We start from the raw sequence: 19,162 nt of genomic DNA on the forward strand, positions 1-19,162 counted from the left end.
TAGCAGTTTTATTTTGCCAACTGTTGCTATTTTTTTCTTTTTGTATTATACTTTCACTGTATGGAAAAATCTGAAAAAAATATTTAGTGAAAATGAAGTTATTGCCAATAAAACAATAAAAAGCTGTATAAAAATATAAAAGTTAAAGTGCTTAAATTATGTTTGTTTATCTCTATGTGCCCCTGCTGTAAGATGCGGTGGAGATTAGAAGAAAGGCTTTTTTAATGCTCATATCATAAAACAATTGCAGAAACAACTGGCTGCCAGTTCATGTCTCCTAAAAGCACTCTTACAAGCAGGTTTGCACTAGAAGGGTTATCATACATACCAAATCTATACACTGCACTAGATTTTACCAGCAGGCCAGTGATATAACAGCCTGGATCTACACTAACAGTTTGTTCAGATGTTAGCTGGTCGCAACAGCCAACTCATTTTGCAAGATTCTGTTGTTGCACCAACAAAGGAAAAGCACCAAAAATATGCACTTTGCTACCAGCCTGATTGCCATTAGTTGTTCTTCCTGTCAGACCCGAACGAAGCAACATATCTCTGATTGGATAGACTAGGAAGTTTGGAGTTGCCCCTCTAAAAAGAGAAAATGAGAAAACAATTATGTACTAACACGAATAAATACTAGACGCTTTATACCATATATTGAAAAACTTATTGTTAGTTTTTGATCTTCAAACCAGCCATAAGGTAGTTGTCAAGCCTCCATCGAGTCAAGTCATGTGGCTCCTAGAATATCACAACTAGCTAGTAAACTTTCATAGTTAGCAACCAACTCATCACAACAAGCTACTAACTCATTACAGCTAGCTACTAACCGATTACAACTAGCTACTAACTCACCACAACTAGCTACTAACTCATCACAACTAGCTACTAACTCATCACAGCTAGCTAGTAACCAATTACAACTAGCTACTAACTCACCACAACTAGCTACTAAACCTTCATAGTTAGCAACCAACTCATCACAATTAGCTACTAACTCATCACAACTAACTAGTAACTCATCACAACTAGCTACTAACTCATCACAACTAGCTACTAACTCATCACAACTAGCTACTAACTCATCACAACTAGCTACCAACTCATCACAACTAGCTACTAACTCATTACAATTAGCTACCAACTCACCACAACTAGCTACTAACTCACCACAACTAGCTAATAACTCATCACAACTAGCTACTAACTCATCACAACTAGCTAAAAACTCATCACAACTAGTTACCAACTGATCACAACTAGCTACCAACTCATCACAACTAGCTACTAACTCACCACAACTAGCTACCAACTGATCACAACTAGCTACTAACTCATCACAACTAGCTACTAACTCATCACAACTAGCTACCAACTCACCACAACTAGCTCCTAACTCACCACAACTAGCTACTAACTCATCACAACTAGCTACTAACTGATCACAACTAGCTACTAACTCTTCACAACTAGCTACTAACTCATCACAACTAGCTACCAACTCATCACAACTAGCTACTAACTCATCACAACTAGCTACCAACTCACCACAACTAGCTCCTAACTCACCACAACTAGCTACTAACTCATCACAACTAGCTACCAACTGATCACAACTAGCTACTAACTCATCACAACTAGCTACCAACTCACCACAACTAGCTCCTAACTCACCACAACTAGCTACTAACTCATCACAACTAGCTACCAACTGATCACAACTAGCTACTAACTCTTCACAACTAGCTACTAACTCATCACAACTAGCTACCAACTCACCACAACTAGCTACTAACTCTTCACAACTAGCTACTAACTCATCACAACTAGCTACCAACTCATCACAACTAGCTACCAACTCATCACAACTAGCTACTAACTCATCACAACTAGCTACTAACTCATCACAACTAGCTACTAACTCTTCACAACTAGCTACTAACTCATCACAACTAGCTACCAACTCATCACAACTAGCTACTAACTCATCACAACTAGCTACCAACTCATCACAACTAGAGCAAGCAAAAGAAACTTGTAATTTTAAGGAAACATCCTTAGATAACTCATGAAATGCTAGTACATGTACAACGATTAGCCAACAAGCTAGCTTTGGATAACATGAGAAGACAACTTTTTAAAACTCAATCCTTCAAGGTTTACTTGCAACAAAATTCACATTACAATTATTTAGTATCAAAAGGTTCACCATGTCTTACTCCCCTCTGTGGTAGGTGATAGATATGTATGTGGAAATGTGATTACAAGCTCTTAAAAGCTCAAAAAGAACAATTAATCGCAGTCGTTTTGAAAATGCTGTAGGTTGGAATCCCTTTATTTCGATGACGCACTCAACTCAAAATTATTATTGTTTTGACACGTGAGTAGTATAGTGAGAGCAGATCTACACATAATAGGCGGAGCTTAGGGAGCAGGAAGTGACATCACATCAGGATCTGTTTGATTGACAGTTGGGGGCGGAGCTAGGCGGTGTTGAGTCATGGTGTGAGTCATGGCGATCTGTGTGATTCGTGGTGCGAGTAATGGTGTGAGTTGGTTGGTGACGTCGCGGTGGTGGTGTCGGTGGCCGAGTGGTGAGTCGGGCCGCGAGACGATTCGCGGTTGTATTTGGGATTATCGGATTTCGTTGGCGTCCGGTAGAGGTTGCTCTTCCGTGCCGTTTCGGGGATTGACGGAGAGCTCGGTGGCGACGGGTTGACGGACGGTGGCGGATGGATTTCGAGATCGTCGGAGCTTGTATGTATTTTCTTTTTTCCGATCCCGAATGAGAATGATGTGTCTGCGAACGAATATTCATTTTGATTGTAAACTTCATAAATTCTGAAATTATCCATCGCTGTTATGGTTCCACTACTTTTTTAAAGATAATGTATAAATTGATGAAGTATTATTAGTTAGTGTTGATTGTTACTGGAGCTTCTGAGGAGTCAACTTCCAATAGTATGAATATCGACATTATTTCTGAAAGAACTTCCCAATTGAATATGAAACAAAGAGAGTATAGAAGACCAACCAAGTCTAGATTGAACAGAACTACGTCATTACGAAGATCATCAAGAAAAAGTTCGGTAGTAAAGCAGTTATTCGAATCCAAGGAAAATTATATGGAAGGAGATGAGAAAATTACGTCACCTATTGCAACAGTTTTTAAAACCGAGGAAATGCAAGAACCATGGAAATGGATTGATCTAAAAGTTTTGGATATTCCAGCTTCGTTAGAAGTAATACAAGCAAATAAGTCTGAAGAAAATGACAATTGTGAGATTGCGTTGCAATTCTTCGTTGAACGTAAGGGAGAGCGTGTGGTATTATGTTCGATCATCGAACCTCAAAAGTATAACATTCCCTCATCATTTCAATGGTTGACACCAGCTCTCATGATATTGGATCGAAGTGAGATTTACATGAACTCTAAATCTTCATCAGGATTAAAACTTTTCAGAATTGACGGAGCATGCAATCTGAAGGAATTCAGAGAGAAATTAAACAAAGATTATAAACTCTGTATATCAAGACAGTAATGAGTTAAGGAAATGATATTATGATTAAATTTTATATAGTTTATTTGATGATATATCATAGGGATTTAAACTTACTATCAATGGATATGTTATTGAATAAAAGTTTTGTATATAAAAATGCTAAAACATAATATAAAAAAGACTATTGAATTTCATTCAATCCCAATTTTCTTCTTCTTCTTTCATTGTCGAATGAGAATGAACTGTCTACAATCAAAACATACATTATTTTTAGTGAGATATAGTAAAAGTAAGACATACAATCAGATTAGATGTACATATACTTATTATCTGTACTTTAATAACACTCCTGATGATCTCTTACTACACTTTATAATAATTGTACACATACTTATTCTCTGTATTTTATTAACACTCTTGATGGTCTTTTACTACACTTTATAATAATTGTACACATACTTATTCTCTGTACTTTTTTACCACACCTGATGATCTCTTACAGCACTTTAGAATAATTGTACACATACTTATTCTCTGTACTTTATTAACACTCTTGATGATCTCTTACTACACTTTATAATAATTGTGCACATACTTATTCTCTGTATTTTATTAACACTCTTGATGGACTTTTACTACACTTTATAATAATTGTACACATACTTATTCTCTGTACTTTTTTACCACACCTGATGATCTCTTACAGCACTTTATAATAATTGTACATATACTTATTCTCAGTACTTTATTAACACTCTTGATGATCTCTTACAGCACTTTATAATAATTGTACATATACTTATTCTCAGTACTTTATTAACACTCTTGATGATCTCTTACAGCACTTTATAATAATTGTACACATACTTATTCTCAGTACTTTATTAACACTCCTAATGATCTCTTACAGTACTTTATAATAATTGTACATATACTTATTCTCTGTACTTTATTAACACTCTTGATGATCTCTTACAGCACTTTATAATAATTGTACACATACTTATTCTCAGTACTTTATTAACACTCCTGATGATCTCTTAATACACTTTATAATAATTGTACATATACTTATTCTCTGTACTTTATTAACACTCTTGATGATCTCTTACTACACTTTATAATAATTGTACATATACTTATTCTCAGTACTTTATTAACACTCCTGATGATCTCTTACAGCACTTTATAATAATTGTACATATACTTATTCTCAGTACTTTATTAACACTCTTGATGATCTCTTACAGTACTTTATAATAATTGTACATATACTTATTCTCTGTACTTTATTAACACTCCTGATGATCTCTTACAGCACTTTATAATAATTGTACATATACTTATTCTCTGTACTTTATTAACACTCTTGATGATCTCTTAATACACTTTATAATAATTGTACATATACTTAATATCTGTACTTTATTAACACTCTTGATGAACTCTTACAGAACTTTATAATAATTGTACATATACTTATTATCTGTACTTTAATAACACTCCTGATGATCTCTTACTACACTTTATAATAATTGTACATATACTTATTCTCTGTACTTTATTAACAATCCTGATGATCTCTGACAGCACTTTATAATAATTGTACATATACTTATTCTCTGTACTTTATTAACACTCTTGATGATCTCTTACAGCACTTTATAATAATTGTACACATACTTATTCTCAGTACTTTATTAACACTCCTGATGATCTTTTACAGCACTTTAGAATAATTGTACACATACTTATTCTCTGTACTTTATTAACACTCTTGATGATCTCTTACTACACTTTATAATAATTGTACACATACTTATTCTCTGTATTTTATTAACACTCTTGATGGTCTTTTACTACACTTTATAATAATTGTACACATACTTATTCTCTGTACTTTTTTACCACACCTGATGATCTCTTACAGCACTTTATAATAATTGTACATATACTTATTCTCAGTACTTTATTAACACTCTTGATGATCTCTTACAGCACTTTATAATAATTGCAAAACTAGGATTGTGCTAGGCCATGTTGATATACAAGTGAGCAATGATTATAAATGTATATATATTAATAAAATGTGAGTAAGATAAAAGCTAGGGTTGTGCTAGTCCATGTTAATGTACAAGTGAACAGTGATTATAAATGTATATATAATAATAAAATGTGAGTAAGATAAAAGCTACTCAAGATAGAATAAACAAAGCTAGGATTGTGCTAGTCTGTGTTAATACACAAGTGAGCAGTGATTATAAATGTATATATAATAATAAAATGTGAGTAAGATAAAAGTTACTGAAGATACAATAAACAGAGCTAGGATTGTGCTAGTCTATGTTAATATACAAGTGAGCAGCGAATATAAATGAATATATAATAATAAAACGTGAGTAAGATAAAAGATACTGAAGATACAATAAACAAAGCTAGGATTGTGCTAGACCCTGTTGATGTACAAGTGAGCAATGATTATAAATGTATATATAATAAAATGTGAGTAAGATAAAAGCTACTGAAGATACAATAAACAAAGTTAGGATTGTGCTAGGCCATGTTAATATACAAGTGAGCAGTGATTATAAATGTATATATAATAATAAAATGTGAGTAAGATAAAATCTACTAAAGATACAATAAGCAAAGCTAGGATTGTGCTAGGCCATGCTGATATACAAGTGAGCAATGATTATAAATGTATATATAATAATAAAATGTGAGTAAGATAAAAGTTACTGAAGATACAATAAACAGAGCTAGGATTGAGCTAGTCTATGTTAATATACAAGTGAGCAGCGAATATAAATGAATATATAATAATAAAACGTGAGTAAGATAAAAGCTACTGAAGATACAATAAACAAAGCTAGGATTGTGCTAGACCATGTTGATGTACAAGTGAGCAATGATTATAAATGTATATATAATAATAAAATGTGAGTGAGATAAAAGCTACTGAAGATACAATAAACAAAGCTAGGATTGTGCTAGTCCATGTTGATATACAAGTGAGCAGTGATTATAAATGTATATATAATATTAAAATGTGAGTAAGATAAAAACTACTAAAGATACAATAAGCAAAACTAGGATTGTGCTAGGCCATGTTGATATACAAGTGAGCAATGATTATAAATGTATATATAATAATAAAATGTGAGTAAGATAAAAGCTAAGGTTGTGCTAGTCCATGTTAATGTACAAGTGAGCAGTGATTATAAATGTATATATAATAATAAAATGTGAGTAAGATAAAAGCTACTCAAGATAGAATAAACAAAGCTAGGATTGTGCTAGTCCGTGTTAATATACAAGTGAGCAGTGATTATAAATGTATATATAATAATAAAATGTGAGTAAGATAAAAGCTACTGAAGATACAATAAACAAAAACTAGGATTGTACTAGTCTATGTTGGTGTACAAGTGAGCAATGATTATAAATGTATATATAATAATAAAATGTGAGTAAGATAAAAGCTACTGAAGATACAATAAACAAAGCTAGGACTGTGCTAGTCCATGTTAATATACAAGTGAGCAGTGATTATAAATATATATAATAATAAAATGTATTATTATATATACTCACATTACTTACTCTCATTTTATTATTATATATATATATTTATAATCACTGCTCACTTGTATATTAACATGGACTAGCACAGTCCTAGCTTTGTTTATTGTATCTTCAGTAGCTTTTATCTTACTCTCATTTTATTATTATATATACATTTATAATCATTGCCCACTTGTACATCAACATAGACTAGTACAATCCTGCTTTGATTATTGTATCTTCAGTAGCTTTTATCTTACTCACGATTTATTATATATATATATATTTATAATCACTGCTCCCTTGTATATCAACATGGACTAGCACAATCCTAGCTTTGTTTATTGTATCTTCAGTAGCTTTTATCTTACTCACATTTTATTATTATATATACATTTATAATCACTGCTCACTTGTATATTAACTCTTTCGCTACCACGTTAATTGTTGACCAAACGATTATTCTGCCCAAGTTAATTCAAACGGATTTTCTAAAAAATCTGATATACCGTTAGTATTTAAGCAATATCTCAAAAAATGAAAACATATATCGTTTTACTTTTAAATGTATCTTATTCAGAACAAAATTCTCCACAAGATAGGTGTAAAATTGTTTAGCAACTCTTACTCTCACAAAATTCCTGACGCTTTTCTTTGCGTTGAACAAACTCGGTGTGTTTCTTATTGTCATGACGATAACGGTCTGGTTTTACCGTTTTTGAAAAAATAATTAGAAATGGAATTGTTGAACCAAAAATTTAGTTGCACGTCATTGGCAACAAGGTTGTTTCATTGGAAACAATTCTTTCAACAACATGTGGAGATTACTGTCTTCTCTTTGCAATATTTTGGAGCAGAGGATGTTCAATAGAAGATTTTCTAACAGTTATGCTAAAAATTTCTGAAACAGATACACGAGATCATGTAGTTCGAAAAACTATACTAGATAGATATGATTGGAATGAAAAAAAAAAGTTAGTAAAAGTCTTAATAACGAAGAAAATGAAGGTGTTGACAATGTACATATTCAAGGAACTTCCCAAATTGTTAAATTACTAGAAGATCTGACATAAAATTTTTTTTCTATATTTTACAATTGAATATACATATATACTTTATATCGAAATAAAGTTGGTAACAAATACAACCGAATATTATTTACTTTTTGATATAAGTTTTATATATTGATATACTCACACTGAGTTGGAGCTATCCTCAAAATAATCCACATATTAATCCATGTATGCCCCTTTACTAGTTCATCATCTTCATCTATTTACTGGTCGAGAAACTGTTATGGAATGGTTAAGCCAAACCAAACAGGAGAATTCCATAGGTAAACCTAGGAAAACAATCAAGTCGAATGCCAAGGCGCTTGTCCACACAACAGCCCCTGAAAACAGCGACACTCAACGAACTTAATCGCGAGTAGCCGGCTAACAGAATTCTAGCTGAAGCATACAAGCCTTATGGTATCAACACTCGATCGACCCAAATTCTCAAATATAAGTAGGTATCAAGAGATGGTTAATGAGGCAGAATATTCCATCAGATTATGCAACGCTTATATAGTGAATTGAAGAATGATGGGTGTGTCCAAAGGAATTAATGAAGCGAAAATAGTAAACAGATTTTCGCGAAATTGAATTTCGCGAAATTACACATTATATATATTATATAGTCAACTTTCGCGAAAGTGAATTTCGCGAAAGTGAATTTCGCGAATATGGATTTCGCGAAATTGGATTTCGCGAAATTACACATATATATTATATAGTCAACTTTCGCGAAATTGAATTTCGCAAAAGTGAATTTCGCGAAATTGGATTTCGCAAAATTGGATTTCGCAAAATTACACATATATATTATATAGTCAACTTTCGCGAAATTGAATTTCGCGAAAGTGAATTTCGCGAAATTGGATTTCGCGAAATTGGATTTCGCGAAATTACACATATATATTATATAGTCAACTTTCGCAAAATTGAATTTCGCGAAAGTGAATTTCGCGAAAACTGTTTATATATATCATTAGATCACAAAATTATTGAACCGCGACAACACTTCTACTTGTTATAAAACCTTCGAGCAAATATGCCTTTTCAATTCAGTTCATAATTTCACAATGAGTACCAGAGACAACAGAAAAAGGAAATTTCAAGAACGATTACATTGTGTAGATAAATGTGTGAAGCGATGGGGTTACTGCTCTCATGGAATGGAAATAAGCGTTCGGAAGCGAAAAGCTTGTCGATTTCTCTTACGTGAAAAGTTCTATCAAGATCTCAACGAAAGATTACGGTTTACAGTAAGTACTACAAATTCAATCTAGATGTTATGTAGGAATGATACAATGAATCTTCTCTTCTGAGTAGTAACTATGTGTTCTAGGCTGATTGTATTCATTGCAATTGCAAACTCCAATATCTTAGCAAAGTGTATGTTATATCCCTACTCAGATTAAAACAGATTATTTTAACTGAATATCCTCCTCTGTCTGTGTGTCCTAGTCTGACTATGTGATGTAACATATTTGTTTTTCTTATTGTCTGTATGTCCTACTCTAGCTGATTGCATATCCTATTCTGTCTGCATTACATCTTGCATATCATTCTATGATTCGATGACTAATGCAATTGAAATTTACAATTTAAGTTGGAGTCCATTGTGAGTGTAGAGTCTACTATCTCAGCAAGGATATAGTAAACCATCCTGACTGTAATCATTGCAATTGCAGGCTCCCGTATCTCAACAGGAAGATTCCATTCAGAAAAAGGATGGATCTTCTTCTTCTTCAGTAAGTATTACATTATATTTGATTTTTAGTTTGAATGAATGATCTAATCTGATTGTATGTCTTACTTTTACTATATCTCACTAAAAATAATGTATGTTTTGATTGTAGACAGTTCATTCTCATTCGACAATGAAAGAAGAAGAAGAAAATTGGGATTGAATGAAATTCAATAGTCTTTTTTATATTATGTTTTAGCATTTTTATATACAAAACTTTTATTCAATAACATATCCATTGATAGTAAGTTTAAATCCCTATGATATATCATCAAATAAACTATATAAAATTTAATCATAATATCATTTCCTTAACTCATTACTGTCTTGATATACAGAGTTTATAATCTTTGTTTTAATTTCTCTCTGAATTCCTTCAGATTGCATGCTCCGTCAATTCTGAAAAGTTTTAATCCTGATGAAGACTTAGAGACGATAGATAATTTCAGAATTTATGAAGTTTACAATCAAAATGAATATTCGTTCGCAGACACATCATTCTCATTCGGGATCGGAAAAAAGAAAATACATACAAGCTCCGACGATCTCGAAATCCATCCGCCACCGTCCGTCAACCCGTCGCCACCGAGCTCTCCGTCAATCCCCGAAACGGCACGGAAGAGCGACCTCTACCGGACGCCAACGAAATCCGATAATCCCAAATACAACCGCGAATCGTCTCGCGGCCCGACTCACCACTCGGCCACCGACACCACCACCGCGACGTCACCAACCAACTCACACCATTACTCGCAACACGAATCACACAGATCGCCATGACTCACACCATGACTCAACACCGCCTAGCTCCGCCCCCCAACTGTCAATCAAACAGATCCTGATGTGATGTCACTTCCTGCTCCCTAAGCTCCGCCTATTATGTGTAGATCTGCTCTCACTATACTACTCACGTGATGATATCACGCGAACTGAAAGGCCAATAAAAGACTCAATATATGACGTCTCCTAGCGCTAGTTAATTCGGGCTCTGCCCCTCGAATAGCCATACTACTGCGCATATGGGCCCACATTGCACCTTACTTTTTCTATAATCGTGTTATGTCATGATTTAATGTGAAAATAAAACAAACAACAAATGAACACTTCGGGTTTTACCGGAAAGCCCTTATCAAATATAGATGCTCGGTACTTTTCAGTTTCATTTCAGCTTGGTCTAATCATCTGGTCGTAATCTGATCATGTGACCCATACTTCCTGCCAAATGGCGCGAACAATTTCTGCAGCATTTTTTGCCTATCACACATGACCAACAGGTTCCTCATGTTTATCAGAGGATGATAGGCACTCCTTCGAGATGAGATTAAAAAATAAACTAATTTTTAGGCTAGGTTTTGAGATATCAGTGCTCAAAGTGACAGCATTACAATGATTATGAAATAGACGCGTAAGGACAATAGACATGGTTTCATTGAATGCGTGAAGTATATTTGTGAAAATATTTCGATGAATGAGGTTGCATGAGCGTTTAAACAGAAGCACATCTGTTCAACTACATCCCATTTAAGCCATTTTGGAGAGGGATTCCAGCCTACGGCATTTTCGGGATGGCTGCAATTAACTGTTCATTTTTGAGCTTTTAAGAGCTTGTAATCACATTTCCACGTATTTTGCACTTGCAACACAGCAGAGTAAAATATGGTGAATATTTTGATACCAAATAACTGTAAGGTGAATTTTGTTGCAAGTCAACCTTTAATGTTTATCCAGAGGTCTTCAGACTTGGTATGCTCTTATTTCATTGTCTAATCACACTGTTTTTGTAAAGTTTATTTACACCATAATCAAATCTTTTTACGTTTTAAGGTTGCATTCATAAAAATATTATATTTATGTTAGCATTTATATTTCAATCAATATTAGCTGCAAAGTTGATTACAATTTAAGTCATTTAGTTCAAACTAGCCTTCATATTTCAAGGGGATAGTCTTGTCACTATAGGAATTTTTCTAAAACACTTTTAAAAATTTTACTAGTAGCTACAACCAACTGGCTTTCCGATCTCTTCTCAGTCTTTTTACAAGCAAGCAAAGACACTTTGAATGCACTTCACAATATTCTTAGCAAAAAATATAAACTTCGATTCTCACTAACAAATTAGCCAAAAACATAAATTCAATGAAAACTAATGCTGCCCTGTTCATGCAAAAAGCATGCTACTTACCTTGTTTGGAGATATTTCTAAAAAGCTTTGAGCCGCCATGATTTAGATTTTTAAACAAATGCTTGAAACGAAAAAGCATGAAATGGTCATCTCTGAATAAGAACCCAGTGTGAAACCTAGAAAATGACAAATGATGATTCGCTTAGTAGAGGTTCACAAACAATATTCCAAGCAGCGCTCTATATTTTTCGGTTGCAAGTTGTTGCTCACTTTGGCCTCCTGAGTTCACACAGATCGTTAACAAAATGGAATCAGAATTGCAGCATGTGAAAAGATGGTGTCCAAGAAGGAATATCTAGACTGAACATCAGAGACTAGTGTACTTGACCATGACTTGTGGCCATTTTACCTCAATGGGAACTCCTGTAACTTCTTCAAAGAAGCTAAAGATGCATATAAATGCATTGTAAGTTATTTAAAAGTTATAGCTGGCTTGATGAATTGGTTTGAATGTGACTAGATTGCTGAATGACTATAGTTCACACGGTAAGGGTGATAAACCTTTCATATTACAATCATAGTTTTAATCGGTGTTGTATCTTCAGACAGTCATAGTAAAATCATAGTCATAATAAAGTCGTAGTCATAGTCTTCGTCTTACTTGTATAGCCTTCTTATTCATAGTCATAGTCATAGTCACAGTCATAGTCACAGTCATATTCACAGCCATAGTCACAGTCATATTCACAGCCATAGTCACAGTCATATCCACAGCCATAGTCACAGCCATAGTCACAGTCATAGTCACAGTCATAGTCACAGTCATTGAGATAATCTTGGCCAAATTCATAGTCAGAGTTAAAGATGTAGTCAGAGGAGTAGTCTTAGTCATAGTCATTGTTACAGTAAAAGTTAAAAACATGGTCATAATCGCAGTCATAGTCCAGTCAGAGTTAAAAACATGATCAGAGCCTGAGTTATAGTTACAGTCACAATTACCATTATAGTTATAGATTTAGTCACATACCGAGTTAGAGACGTAGTCATGCACAGCCATAGCTTGAAGGTGTTCTGACTTCGCACTTACGGGTTTGGCGAAGAGCCTTGTATAAACAGGGCTTTCACTCTAGACTTTATGCAAGATAATATATTTTAGAAATTTACACTATGCATATACGAGTATCAATCACATATAGAAAACTCACTCTGTATAGCTAAAAAATCCTTACTATATACAAAAACTGTGACAACATGATTGACATCAGAGTATAAACTTTGCCAAACACAACTTGGTATATGTGACGCACAAAATTAGCCAAAATATACATTTTATGTTTTAGACACTGAGGGCACGACTGAAATTCACAGACAAATGTATTACATTACACGGTGTAGACTGTATTGAGTATAAATTTTGAATGGGAACACAGGATAAGATTTTTAACTGTAAACACTGTTCATTGTTCCCAGCAATGAATGTCAACAATGACTGCCAGCTTAAAGAAGATAGTCAACATTAACTGGCTTGCTAAAATAGTGACATTTGTTGGAATGTTAGAGGCATGATGTTATAATGAGATAATGGATCTCAAATGTCAGCTGAAGACGATCCCTAAGGCTGGCATATTCTGGTCAGCACAAATCAATTATTCGGAATAAATCCTCCTTCTTCTTTGACATATCTTGCACATTTCTTCTTTGACAAGTTTGGTGCATATGAGTCCCTGGAAAGGCAGTTGAAAGTAAGGAGCCCTGCTTTGAAGGGGGGGGGAGAAATGTAAGGAGTGTAGGAACCATCTCATATAATGTTTTGTGTATTAGCGTCTGCTTCGGTGCCCGTATGTCTAACAAATACTACGAAATTTCGGTGCGTTCATGTACCATGTTGTCGATGACAAGTCGCTTGTGGTGTTCTTATGTGATTTCATTGGCTCTGGGAAAAGATATAACATAATGCGCAGTAATCCTTGTAGATATATAAACAAACATAAAAATGGTAGCTCCTAACTATGTAAAACCTTACTCTACTGTTCAGGTCTCCAGCTATAGCTAAAACAATATGAAAAGAGATAAAAAACACAAGTAAAACTCTAACACTGTAACGTATTTATTTCAATAGCCTCTTTCATGTGTGACTCTTTTAAAATTTTTGTTGCACATTGAAAACCAATAGGATGTCATTAATTAATATTACCATGCTAGACTGGAAGAGGTGCAGGTTGAACCAAAGTAAACAAAATTGACAGCACCTTTTTGTCACATAAAACAAAGCTGCAGCATATTCAAACTAAAATATGGTATATGGAGCTGTAAAATAAAGTAAGGAACTTAGGTGAATTTTCGTACTGTGACGATGAGCAGGAGTAAGATAAGTCGTACTCTGTAGTAGAGCGGCGAACACATCATCTTTTTCGTTTAACATTTAACGCTGTCAGCTGACTACCGTTGAATCTTGAAAACATCTCTATTCACACATAACTCTGAGCTGAAGATGAAGTTTTGGTATTAGCACCACAATGCTTAACTGAAATATAACTCAGTGGTTATAAAAATTCAATCAGTAGAAGCTGGCTCTTTACCAAAAAAATATGTCTTTATTTCTTGTCGGGGGTGTTTTGCAAAGTTACGGGCACCGGTGCACATCAAAAAGCATTTCCATAACACTTTTAAAGTGACTATTGTACAACAAAGAAAAATCCAAACTTGTTTAATGCTCCAATTTCCACCTCCAGACAAGAAAGCAAAAGTTCCTTTGGTCACTACGGCCCCTGCTAAATTGTCAGCTTGTTTTGAAAAATCTGTTTCAAGGCCTGAAGTTACACCGAGTTCTTTCAAAATTTTGTCATTACTATTTGCAGCACCTGCCCAATCATTTAAACTAAATTTGTCACGGAATGTATTCCAGTCGTAAAGCATAAGCTCATGAATTACAATCTCGTCGGGATTTATCGCAAATCCAGAGTAGTTCAAATTGACAAAATTAATTGAATCAGTTACTGTAATTGGAGTAAGAGAACCACTGGTATGATGATAATAAAATAACTTCTCATTCAAAGATACTGGGATCTCTTGGTCTAACGAGCAATCAGCATGGTCCTTGTCATGATACACAATATTATCGTGGGTATCTAGCCAAACTGTGTAGTTTACACCCGCTATGGTAGCGCTAAGTGGGACTCTGTTGGTGCAATCGTCAGTAGAAAGTACTGAATAGTTTTCAATCGGTTCACATGGATAAACGGAAAGTAGGTTGTGCGTCAATTTTGCGTGTATGTAGGTGTTATTCAACAAGTGACGGGCAGCTAACGTAGGATTTCGTTCCATTGAAGATGAAGCAATTTGTGTAAGTGTTTGCATCGCCTGGCAAACGCTCAAAAACGAATTCCTAAACAAGTAGTTGTAACTTGTTTGAATTCTAAGCTCAAGGGCTTGTAACTTAGCGTTTACGACTGAATCCGTTACAACTCCTTCTACAATTTTGTCAGAATTTCGTTTCCTCCGAGTAGAATTTCTTATCAAACTTACTGCAATGCCTTGATCTGATAACTTGACATCTCCACCACATTCATGATTTTGGTTGACAGTTTTACGCCTAGTAAAACTGAGAGCCAATTCACCGTCATCAGACATCCAAAACTCATTTTGGAACATACCCGTAAAGCTCCGGTGTGGTAGGTATTGGCACTCCACCTTTATGTCAGGCTCCCATATCAAGGTCGATCCATCCCTCAAAGAACAGAAGCCTGAAAGGTAATCGCAATGCCCCACCACACCAGCAGGGCTTTCTAATTCTGAGTCTCCATGCCTTTTTAAAACAATGGTTGCATACATATAAGAGTTATAGGCAGTAAAATGGTGGTCCTTACAACACCTACCGCCAGTACGGTATTCGACATTTGCTTCGTTGTTAGTCTGATATACCGTACCTTTCAGTGACATAGTACCATGCGACGATGTGTGAAAGTTTTGCATCCTTAAACACTCAGCCTTTGAAACACTTTGACTACGAGGTTCATGTTTTCTTAATGTTTTAAGAGCACCAAAGAAGCCAGAACGGGTAGTGAACTTTGTTTGAATAGTCTGACAGTGATATGCTTTGGTTTTGTACTGTATCAAATTTGGTTTGTACAGCTCGAAAGTGACTGGGTAAGGCTCTTGAGTAGCAGTAGTATCAGGCAACGCACATGGTAAAGAATCTGGTAATTTAAACCGTGTGACAGTATGTCCTGTTTTGCATATCATGGGTTGCTGCCCACCCACAGCAGCTATGCAGCAGAGAATACCAATTAAATAGACTAGCGGGAGCCTTTTACTAGAGGATTTTCTATTTGCTCGGCACTGACAAATGATTTCTGATGATTGTTTAATCGGAAGATTTCTTTCCTTTCTGCATAGGGCATTCTCGATGCGTAGTGATATAGCAACATCCGCATCAGTTACAGTAAGTACATTGTTGTTAGCTTGTTCTCTATGAAAAACATCAAACACTACCATCTCATCATGCTCCATTATGTCCTCATGTATTGCATCTACAAGGAATGGCGTGACTGCCTCAAGCGAAGTGCTTAAAGGAGCTTCAGCATTCAGTGCATTTTCTATCGCAAGCATATCATCACAAAACATAGTAATTTCATACTCACTAACGTCTGTCATTTTGTAATGCTTGTGTCTTTCCTCAGTTCCTAGTTCTTCACTGTCTGCCATATCTTCCTTTTTTGTCTTCTTTGATACCTAGCCCTTTAATATTCCCCACAGCTTCTGACACTAGAGATGTAGGGCTGTTTCGGCTTCACGTTTGTGTGTTTGGCACATAGCATTATGTAAACCGCGCTTTCACTTTAGACTTTAAGCAAGATAATAGATTTGAGAAATGCTCACTGTGCATAGGGCAATCACATGTAAAAGACTGCTTCTCTATAGCTAATAATGCTTCTTATATCTAAAATTGGTGACCTAAAAAACCTGTAAAATAAAAACCTGTGACAACATCATTGACGTCAAAGCATAAATTGGCCAAACACAATAAACTTATTAGCTAAAATATTCAATTTCTATTTTGCACAATGAAGAGTGAATTAAGTTTGTAGACAAATGTATTACATTACATCAGTCAGAAGGTATAGAAAATTAACCCTGAAGGCAAACACGTGATGAAATTTATAACTTTAGACAATGTTTACTGATCGCCGAATAAATGAGAAAGTCAACATTGGATGGCTTGAATACATAATGACATTCGTGGGAATGTTACAACAAGGATGTTATAGAAAGATAATCGTTTCAAAATGTCTAGCTGGCGATGATCGACAATCCCTAAGGCTGATATATTCAGGTCTTGAATATATCAGCTTTAGTCACCTATGAATCATTCTGAATAAATCGTTATTTTTTATATATGCTGATATCATACAATGGACATACTACCCTAGGACACTTAAGTATTCGCGGCATCTAACTTTCGCGTTTTCGCGGAGTCATCATCACGCGAAAAATTCATGCGCGAAACTAAACTATCATAACGAACTAGCGAAAATTCGAAATTAAATAGCTATGTTCTACACAGGCCTGTATTCACTGGTTGCAAGTTGGGGGGCTAATGTTAGACGACTAGTTATGAACATCTGGGGTGTGGAGAAGGAGGGGGGGGGGTGCTGTAAGCTCCCAACAGGTTTCTCTTATGTAGGGCCTCAGCCGGGCCTCTCACGTGAAGTTTTAAAAAATTTTATTGGCAAGTATCAACATTTTTCTATTTTTTGAGATTTGCTTTGTTTTAGCTGATGTGACTGACAAAACGTTTTAAAATTAAAACAGGCAAAACTTGTATGCAGTTAAAAAGCTCAGATAGTAGGATATGGGCAAGCAGATGTTTGCTAAAACTTGATATTTTGCAAACCTTTATAAAAGTCGTTAACAAGAATATTTTGCCGCTGATGAAGATAATAATGACGCCTAAGAACTACTAAAAGTTGATGTTTGTATCTATGGCTTCGAATAAAGTGATATTCTACAGCGATAAAAACCTTTTTATAGCCGTTGGACTATGAAATTCCTAAAAAGTTGGGGCGTCTTAGCCGGCCAGCTGTCCAAGAGAATACGGCCCTGTAGTTCATTGATATCCACAACAAAATCGTGATATTAGAAATGCAGATAATTTTGTGTGTGATTGAGCTCATTGGGAAATTTCTAGTAAATTCGTTAATACACCGAATGAGCAGCATGGCAAAGCAAATTAAGATAACAAGTTTTTTTTGGAAAAGCCAAGACAAACGAAGAAGATGATGATATCAGTTTAGTCACCGAATTTGTAACTGATGAGGATGAAAGTCTGGTAGGTGAAGTCATACAATTAAATAATACTTATTGTAGTGATGAATTTTACTGCCAACCAAAAACGATAACAACCCTCACCAGGTCCAACCATGTTATACAGTTCTGGTTGTGATGTTGGTTTTTATCTATTTTCTTTTTTATGAGACATGTACTGTATTTGATTTTTTTTAAATTTGAAATATTGTGAACTCAAAACGTGCCATGGCCATCGCTTGCTATAAATACTTGAGATCTAATATTGGTACCATATCGGTCACGCCGGAAAGGACCGAGTCGTCATTGATAGTCCAAGAAACAAATGGCAGCAAGTGATCACGTTGAATTATCGATTTCTGCCATACATTTATACCTGCGGGTTACAAATACAAACTAGTCGCAAATATAAAAACTTTTTTTACTAGAGGACCGGACCTGAGGAATCTAATTTGTTTGTTCCACTGTATTTATTTTCACATCACTATATTTTCGCACTCATCAGAGCTGCGAAATTAAGTTGCAGCGAAATTTTACTCTGTGTGCTACTCACGAAACTAAATACTAGCGAAATATAAGTGTCCTAGGGTAATAGCCATTGTCACATGAGCCATAGTCAGCTATAGCCATAGTCACGCTCACAGTCACAGCCATAGCCACAGCAATATTCATAATCATAGTAATAGTCACAGTCATGGTTACAGTAACAGTCAGTCTTAGTTTTAGCTGCATTCACAGTCGCAGTCATAGTCACAGTCATAGTCGCAGTGATAGTCGCAGTCATAGTAAAAGTCATAGTCGCTGTAATAGTCACAGTAATAGTCAGAGTAATAGTTACAGGAATAGTCACAGTCATAGTCACAGTCATAGTCAA

The sequence above is a fragment of the Watersipora subatra genome, chromosome 9 (assembly GCF_963576615.1).
Source record: "Watersipora subatra chromosome 9, tzWatSuba1.1, whole genome shotgun sequence".
Classification (NCBI taxonomy): domain Eukaryota; kingdom Metazoa; phylum Bryozoa; class Gymnolaemata; order Cheilostomatida; family Watersiporidae; genus Watersipora; species Watersipora subatra.